The sequence below is a fragment of the Thermobia domestica genome, chromosome 6 (genome assembly GCF_964235325.1).
Source record: "Thermobia domestica chromosome 6, izTheDome1.hap1.1, whole genome shotgun sequence".
Lineage (NCBI taxonomy): Eukaryota > Metazoa > Arthropoda > Insecta > Zygentoma > Lepismatidae > Thermobia > Thermobia domestica.
In genome coordinates, this window is record NC_137459.1 from 204,587,305 (window position 1) to 204,596,684 (window position 9,380).

The following is a 9,380-nucleotide window of genomic DNA, read 5'->3' on the forward strand; positions in this document are numbered from 1 at the left end:
AATTGTTATTTTTCACAAACGATCAGAGATAAACCTGACAACAAATTTGATAAATGCCAATGAAAAATAAAATCATCCAGTGATATCGCTTCTGCGTATTATCATATCATATTCATAATATATTATACCAATTTTCGTAATACTCTTTGTTACCTCAAAGAACACAAACTAGTTTAATTCTTCACACATTCGGAAATGAAAACTTTTCTTTTACGTCTGTCTCCCTATTAGTATGTACTGTGCGCCTTTGTGTTCTTCCCTTCCCCTGAGCGCTTGAACTACAACCCACTTTCGCGAAAGATAAAAACAAATCGAGATATTAATCAACAAAACATTGAGAACTTCATGTTTAATTGCCCCTACTGGCTCTATTATTTTAATTTATTTTAATCACACAAAAATAACAAAATATTCTATGCAAACTAGAAAGAAGAAAGAAAGAAAAAGAACGGGAAAGGAAAACGCGGCTAAACAAGTTGCGAACAATGCTGGATAATCGATAGTTCCCTACCGCAAAAACATATAAAACATTAACATTCTTCAATATGTATGTTTTTGAACTTTGAGCTTCACAGATAACTTAAATGAATCACAAAGCGCCAAGTTACATGAGCAACAATAGTGCTTGAGTACCTAACGTCAATTTAATTATTCCGAGAGACATGCCAACACGCAAAACGTACGTCACGCACACCGTAGGTCACACGCGCGAGCGCGAGCGCACGCGCAGAAACCACAACAAAATAAACAAACATACAAAGTCACTCGGCAACTTTTCCGCCAACGATTATATTCATCACGGCACTGGACAACAAAATAAATAATGATGCTTATAAAATCAAAGAACAAGAAGCAAAAGAAAATAACACATCTACTATAAATATTCCTATATGTATTATCAATTTGACTACTGAAAACATTGAAGCACTGGTGAAGACATAACACTTATTTACTAGTGTGTGGGGAGGAGGAGTTTCGAAGTTATTCACTGTCCGGAGTTCGAAACCCGCGGACTCAAAATATCTCCTCCGAAGTAAGAACTAATGACGTCACATCCATGTAGACTAATCGGAGGAGAGGACATACTTCGTCATTCACTGCTGTTCAATGGGATGTGGCCAAAGCTCTCCCCTACTTTCCCCACCCATTTCGAACCCCTCCTCCTCACACACCGCTCACTTTCACTCACTATGTGTGTGTGTGCCGGGTTGTCCACACTGTTGAGTCAGCTCGGACTTACAGTGCGGTGCCGGCGTGGTACCTGGACTGGCCTCCAGCGTGGCTCCAGCATGCTAGCCCCGCCTTGCCTCGACCCGCCTTCCGCTTCGTTTTCGCCAGCGACTCTTGCCTAGTTCTGCTTCCTCGTTTCTCTCAAAACACCGCGACTTCACTCGGATCGTCTCGGTTACTTTCGGTCCACCTCGGATTGCTTCGTGACGGTAGAAGAGAGAAAGCGAAGCAAAAGCAAGTACAGCAAAGCGTCTGCTCTTGCTTTCTACATGATGACAACCGGACTGACTGACTGACCGACCGACAACCACTATCACACACAACTACTGTGCGTCATGCAAGATGAGAGAATAAACTCTTCATCTCGGCCAACACGGCCTTTTCCTCCCACGTCCTCGCCCCGAAACCCCTTTAGCCCGCGCATAAAGAAAGTTAAAAAAAGAAAAGAAACTTGTAGTCGCAACCACTGTTTGGCACTGATTGACAGTTAGGGAATAATCATAAACCAAACATGCACCACGGAAACTACAATACCATCTGTGTGGATTTTCAGACGCAAGCAACCTCCGAGATGAGGGGATCGTTCTGGGGGAGAAAAGAGGGAGGCGGGAGACATGTAAGCAAGGCCTTGCCGCCGCTGCCGACAGTTGTTTACCCGGGTTGCACTGATCAATACGGCCCGGTGTTTGCTATCAGACAGAAACATACATGCACGCAGGACTTATCGAGCACTGCCGGGGAAAATAAATAGGCTCCGGTGGAGGTCTGAGCCAAGCCCCTCACTTCAGACTCCCCCGCCCTATTTCTCTGGAACAGAATAGAGATGTGCAACTGACAGCTTACCCATTTTTCTTACAGCGATGCACCCGAACAATGGCGACTCACGTTAATTAATTATACTATCTAAGTGCTCGGAATCGTTAAATTTTTTTAAAGTTTATTTACCATCTTCGATTTATTTCGACCACAAAATGGGCCACAAAGACTGCGACTTCTTTTCAGTTCGTTGAAGGTACGGTTCTTTATACTTTTTGCCCAAACCTTGGAATGTAATTCTGAGAATTTAAGGAGTCAGAAAAAATAAGGGAAAGGGAAAAAACGACTGGAGAAGAAAAAAAAAGAAAAGAAAAGGAGAAAAACATTGGAGATAATTCTTTAGTTCAGTGATTAGATTAATCATACCGGAAAGGGATAGAAAACAATATAAAACAGTAGCTACGGTACTTACGTTCTTTATAGACACTTTTAAATAACTTGCTGGACGTCTTTTCAAAACACTTCTTTTATGTACGTATATATGTCTTTCCTGTTGGTGGTTTGCAAGTCAATAAATGTAAAAAAAAAAAGGAACGGTTAAATTAAAACTTTTGTCTAGTCAAAATTCCAGAAGAAACGGAGAACAATCTCTCACTGTTATTGCATCTAGATTTTTCTCTGTTGATCTTGTTGTGTCTCAGCGAAACAGTACTTTGCTCTTCCCGCGCCTGAGAACCCTCTCTGCTCGTGCGCTGAGATCAAAGAACAATAGTCTATTAGGTGATACTTTCCCGCTCCGAGTTTGTTCACACGAACTTCAAGCTTGAATGGAAATATTAACAATGCAACAGAAAACTACAAGGAGCAGATTTTGAACTTTATCCTTCGTTACTGTGTAATGCTGTCTAAGCAGTTCTTTATTTATCACTTGTCAAAATATTCCTGCTGTTGACTTAACAAACTCTAGACGAGTAGATAATATATAGGCCTACATAGGAAAAATTACTGTGAAACATTATAACTATTTCAAGCTCCCGGCATCTATTCTTGATACTCCTACCGGAGTAAAAGCGATAACTTGGTGAAATTACATATCTTTAGGGACATCTAAAATGCATCATGTTTCATAATCGTTTCTCATGCATAACTCATAAGATTCAAAAACCAAACGGAGTAGAGTAATATTGCGATTAGAATAGCGTTCTCACCTAATAAACTTGAGGTCATGGCGTCGATTATTGCAGTATTCAAAAAAAAAAAAAAAAACTGCAAGGTAAGTTTGAGTAATATCAAGTTCTTATTTGGCTATCATGCCACGAGGTATCTGTAAGACTGCCAACGAAATCATACCGAAAGCGATCCACCGCTTTGAGGCAGTGACTACCCTGCCAATGCTCTCTCTTTTTGAGCAAGGTATCAGAAAACTATATATTTAAAAAACAACTTCCGAGGACTGAGTTTGAACCACCAACCTCATGATCACTAACACTCAGCTGTTACCCATTATTTTTTTAAAATTATTGTTTAACAGATTTGCCAAACGTCCCTGAATAACTTATTTCTAACTATCATTACTTTGAGTTCATGTTACTGTTTTCCATTGACCTTTAAGAAGAGGGACACAAACAGAAACGTCGAGGACAGGCAAAATTCCGAAGGCTCTCCCACCGGGAATTCTCTGCTTGATATTTGCAATATATATGCTATATATATACACTCAACGTGTGTGTGTGGAGATAATAATTAGAAATTTCCTGTCATGAACAAAGTTATTCTAAATTGCTTCTCGGATTCAAAATCCATGTAACTTCTATATATGGATGTAGATTATGTCCCGATTATTTTTAAACCAAAATCTGTTTCAACATTTTTCCCTATCAACTCAACTGTACAAAAAAATCTACCCGCAGAGTACAAATTCAATGTAACACCCTTAAATGTAACACCCTTAAGTGAACATGGCCGGCCGAATGAATCATGGAACAATCCGGTATGGAACAATCCAACATGGAATAAACCGGCAAACCAGGTTGCGGTCCGCTGTTACAGTACCGCCTCCTGGTTAAAAAGAAGTGTAATCGCACAGTATTCGGTTTCTCTCCGAATACGAAATCGAGCCACTCACCGCAACAGTAACCACAACCCAATTACCGAAACTGGCCCTAATGTGCTCATACACCCGAGTGGTCCTGCTGTCGTTGTCAATGGACCGAAAGCGTGTGGAGCCATTTACAAATGGGGGAATGAAAAGGTGGAATGAAGAAAGTGAAATAAACGGGAGAATGCCCCTTGCACAAGGTATTTGCCAACCACAAAGCCTACTTCGTGGGAGCTGGGATCGGACTGTAGTCATGCACCAGAGGTGAACGATTTACTACTGAGCCACCCGCATTTTTTTCTAGAATAGTGTGCCTAGCGAGAGATATCACTCTTCACACACTATTAGAACAGTAATTTAAATAAATGGTATTTCTTATCAAATTACGTTGGATGTAATTTCTACTTTGTTCCAAAATGCTTTAAGAACATATAATTGAAGTTTGAGCTATTTCATTTCACTATTCTTAGTCTCTTTTCATAGAGTAAGTCTGTAGAGAGACCAGTCTCTGTCAGCCAGTGAAACTTACAGCATACTTCAAGAAACATAAAAAAGAAGAAGAAAATACTACAGTGTTATACAACAACCTAAAGAACTGAAACTATCAGGATATTTTTGTTATCACGGATTTCTTTTTTCCCTTCTTTTGATTACTGAATATAGTATATTTTCGCTAAGGCTAAATAAAGTTTCGCATGTTTGATACCAGTACTTTACATGCGCTTCAGGAAAGAAAACGAACTTTGTACTGTTACGTAAAGAAACAAAGAACTGTCACCAGGGAGCAAAACATAAAGGTTATTTTGCTTTTAAAAGCATATTCTGTTCCTAATGACATTTAGACCTCTGGCAATAAAATGAATATATATATATATATATATATATATATATATATATATATATATATATATATATATATATATATATATATATATATATATATATATATATATATATATGTAACAATAATAATAATAGAAGTACAGTTTGACGTGATCACTTTGATCTTAACCCCTTCAAGTGCTTATTATTTTCGGCTGATTTGACTAACGATTTCTCTCTGTAAAGTGTTTGTAAAACAAACAGAAGTATCATTTTTCTTATACCAGATACTTATTTTTATATGAATAGCTTAAATGACCGTTCTTTATACGGAAATAATAGGTTTAGGGAAACATTTCAATCCTTTATCCCTCAGAATATTTATTTCAATGAAAATGCAAATATAAAAATGCAGAAGATACTCTACTTTTGGCATAAATATTCAAACACCCTACCTCCATAGAAAACTCTTAACCAAATTAATATGATCAAAAAACTCCAGGTTGAAGTGGGCAACAATTATCTTCCGAAAGTTATTTCAAACAGGCCAGACCTTTCCCAAGCACAAAAATTATGAATTCGACACAAACCTGTCATTTCTGACATTCTATTTCTCATCTGCCCCCTCTGGCGATGGGGATTAACTTGGACTTAAACGTCATTTGGAGCGTCACTATTAATATTTAGACCACGAAAACTATGGATTGCACATTAACATAAGTCGTTTTCCATTATTTTTATATGTCACTCCTTCCACTTCCCAGACTTTGAGGTGTCTTACACTTACAGTATTCATTTCCAGATTGAAAGTCATGTATTTACCAAATTTGGTTAGTATTGTTGTAGGGGTCCCGGAGTTACGCTGGAATATACGTTCATACACATATATCCAAATATATATGTATGCGGGCAACATCTTTGGCCTTGCTCCTGTCAATTCCCAATTCAGCTGGCATGCCCGTTCATGACTAAGCTTGGTATTAAATTTAGTCACGATTGTCACCTAATAGCCTGGCGAACCCAAACTATGAATTCGATACTAATCTCAGACAATTGACACATTTTATTTTTCACTGTTTCTCACCCTCCATGCCGATGGGGGCTGCACTTGGACTTCAACGCTATCGAGGCTGTAATTATTACTCTCAGCGACATCGAGAACTATGAATTCGACATCAACATCGGATGTTTTTAATATGTTTATATGCCAACACCTTCCCACCACCTAGGGGTGGTAATTGGAGGTATATGTAAGCTTAAATTATATAGGAAATGTCGCTAATCAACTTAAAATCCCAGAAAATATGGATTCAATACTAATATTGGTCATTTCTGATTTTTTTTTTCATGTCACCATTCTCCCTTCAGAGGTACTAATAGGGTCTGAGCTTGGAATTTAAACAGTATCGGAAGTGTCGCTATTCTTCTCAGCGACTCTGCAAACTATGGATTTTACACCAATGTCGGCTGTTTTCTATCATTGTATATATACCCTATTCCACTCGCCCTGGATGTGCTAAGGGCTCTTATCTCTACTGGAGACTGAGCTTGAACTTAATGGTCAGTGGAACTGCCACCAATCAACTTAGGAACCCCGGATACTATGGATTCGACACACTAATACCGGTCGGTCTTTTTATCATCTTTATGTCTGCCAATCCCACTCTCGCCCTAGGAGGGCTAAGGTGGTCTTCCACTCACTGGGAGCTGAACTTCGACTTAAGGGTCTTCACTACAGCGGAATTAAACTACCGCTATTTTTTTAGTTTTTCTGTAATATCTTCAAAGCAAATAAAAATATTCAAAAAGCAGAAACGTAGTGAACTAGACAATACGATTTTGCATGTGATACCGTTATCACAACTCATATATTTGCTTTCGATTTGCAACTGTAGATAAATTAGCATTTTTTGTGGGTTCTGTAAATAGCGGCATATCAAAAGCAGATAGACGAATTATGGTAAAGGTATCACATGGAAAATTGTATTGTCTAGTTCACTGCGTATTTGCTTTTCGAATATTATTTGTTTTGAAGATATTACAGAAAAAACTAAAAAAAATAGTGGTAGTTTAATTTCGCTGAAGCGAAGACCCTTAAACGGTATCAGGAAAGCCAGCAAACTAAGTGATGCTGCAAACTAACAGTTCGACCCTAGCATCGGTCGTTTTCAATATTTCCTACATGTCGCCAGTGTGCTAAATGGAGCTGAACTTGAAATTAAATGGCATCGAGAGTGTCACTATTTATCTCAGCAACCTCAAAAACCATATATTCGACAAACATACCGTTCGTTTTCGATCACCTTTTATGAGTCATTCCCTCTCCTCATCAACCCTAGGAATGTTAGTGGAGCTTCCCAGAACTGGAACTGACCTAGGACTTAAAGATAATTAAAACTGTACGAATCGACTTAATGATTCCGAAAACTATGAATTTGACAGTAAGATCGGTCATTACTAATTAATTTTATGTTAAATTCTCCCCCACCTCAAGAGTACTAATGGGGGTGAATTTGGACTTAAACGGCATCGGAAGTGTTATTGTGCAGCTCAGCGACCCTGAAAACTGCAGATTCGAAAATAATATCGGCTGTTTTCGATCATTCCTGCATCTATTCCCTCCCGTAGGTGTGTAAAGGTTTCCCCCCTTATTAGGGGGCTGAACTTGAACTTAAAGAACATCGAAACTGTCACCAATTAGCTCATGGACTCCGAAAACTATGGATTTGACACGAATATCGGTCGTTTACGATCATTTCTATGTCTTCCCCACCAATTCTCCTTAAGTTAACAAAAAGAGTATTATCCGCTCCGTGGGCTGAATTTTGACTTATACTGCATCGAAACTGTTAATCAGATCGAAGACACCAAAAACTAAGGATTTGACATTAATATCGTTCATTATCGATCAATTTTGTGTGTCTGTCCCCTTTCCCTTCCCCTAGTATGCTATGGGGTCTTACGCCAGCAGTACTCTTTTCCAAACCGAAGCATAAAGGCAAACAAGAAAGTTCTATCGCTTTTTGTGGAGCTCTGTGTTCAATTGGCCCTCACTCCGTGAGTTCAATGCGAATTGAGATAAGACGAAGGTAGTTGTTGGTGTGGGTATATCCAACATACTACCTGGTTGTGGCAGTTCAGATACACCGTGAACTTGCGTAAGGATAGAGTGAATTTTGGAACTTACACAGAGCGTCTTAAGGGCCTGAATGCTGTACGAGTTCAAACTGGGGTCAAACGCCGATGCAGCGGGGCGGAAGATATATCAGGCCTCTGGTGAGGGTGTCGTCACTGCGCGAACAGTACAGCGGTGGTTTAACAAGTTTAAGGACTGTGACGAAAACTCGAAGACGTCATTGGTTAGCATCCCATGAGCCAGCAGTGCACCAGAAGAAGGTTCTCTTGTGTGTTTGGTGGACTGCTCACTACACCGTGCATTGGGAACAGCTGCCAGCTGGTCAGAACATTAATGCAACTGCGTACTATCAGCAGTTGAGCCATGCTCAAGAAATACTCAAAACTCTGAAGCCAGCACTTCTGAATCGCAAAGGGGTCCACCTGTTACAGGACAATGCTCAGCCCCATGCGGCTAGGATGACCCGGAACACCATCCTACGCCTGGGATGGGAAACACTATCACAACCGCCGTACTTCCCGGACATTACACCGTCTGATTATGACCTGTTCCATTTCTTGGAGAATCACCTTAGCGGACGCGAGTTCAAATCTCTAGCAGAGGTGCAAAATGCACTTTGTACCTTCTTCGCTTCACGGCCCACCACGTCCTACCGCGATGGATAGGGTAGGGTACGGTGTAGATTTCGGGGCTTTCGGCATCTAAGGCCATTTAGCCCTTTACGTTTTGAGGGATGACGTCCCTCGGCGAGCACACAATCCGGGGAAAGGGAAGGAATAAAGGATTGGGGAAGGAAGGAAGTGGCCTGGGACCTATAAGTTAGGTACCACCCCGGTATTTGCCTGGTGTGAATGAGGAAAACCCAGGAAAACCTTATTCAGGGTGGCTGGCCTGAAAGAGCTTTTACACTTTTTCGACCGAGTGGCCCCACCGCCTACTGCGATGGAATCCATGGCCTTCCAGAACGTTGGCAGAAGGTCATCGATGCTTATGGAGACTATTTGTGATCTTCCAGGTACGTCTTAGGTGACATCTATGTTCGAAAATGGTGGGTAAAAAAGCGACAGAACTTTCTTGGTTACATTTATAGCAGGAGCGGATCCAGGAACGACTTCTGGGGGGGGGGGGGGCGGTGGGTTGTCGTACTACTACTTTTAAGGGCTCCACACTTTGGGATATGTTTTATTTATATATATAAAATAAGAAAGTTTCCTCTTCTGGGAGGGCAATCGCCCCGATCGTCCCTGCTTTTTTAGTATGCGTACCGAGTTTAATTAAAATTTATCTAGACATTACACAGTTATGGTGGTACACACACACACACACACACACACACAA

The 9,380-nt window shown here is 40.2% G+C and overlaps 1 protein-coding gene across 8 annotated transcripts in view; it reads right to left on the minus strand.

Annotated features, from left to right (window-relative positions):
- The window catches only part of FoxP (forkhead box transcription factor P), a 1,320,908-nt gene extending 1,319,225 nt beyond the window's left edge, over positions 1-1,683 (minus strand). For 2 of the 8 annotated variants that reach the window (XM_081762611.1, XM_081762608.1), the window contains exon 1: positions 1,262-1,683. The gene's annotated coding sequence lies outside the window, so the exon portion shown is untranslated. Of the gene's footprint in view, positions 1-1,189; positions 1,215-1,240 lie in introns of those variants that run through there. The other 6 variants (XM_081762617.1, XM_081762614.1, XM_081762609.1 and 3 more) reach the window with 5 other exon arrangements.
- Positions 1,684-9,380: the final 7,697 nt, after the last annotated feature.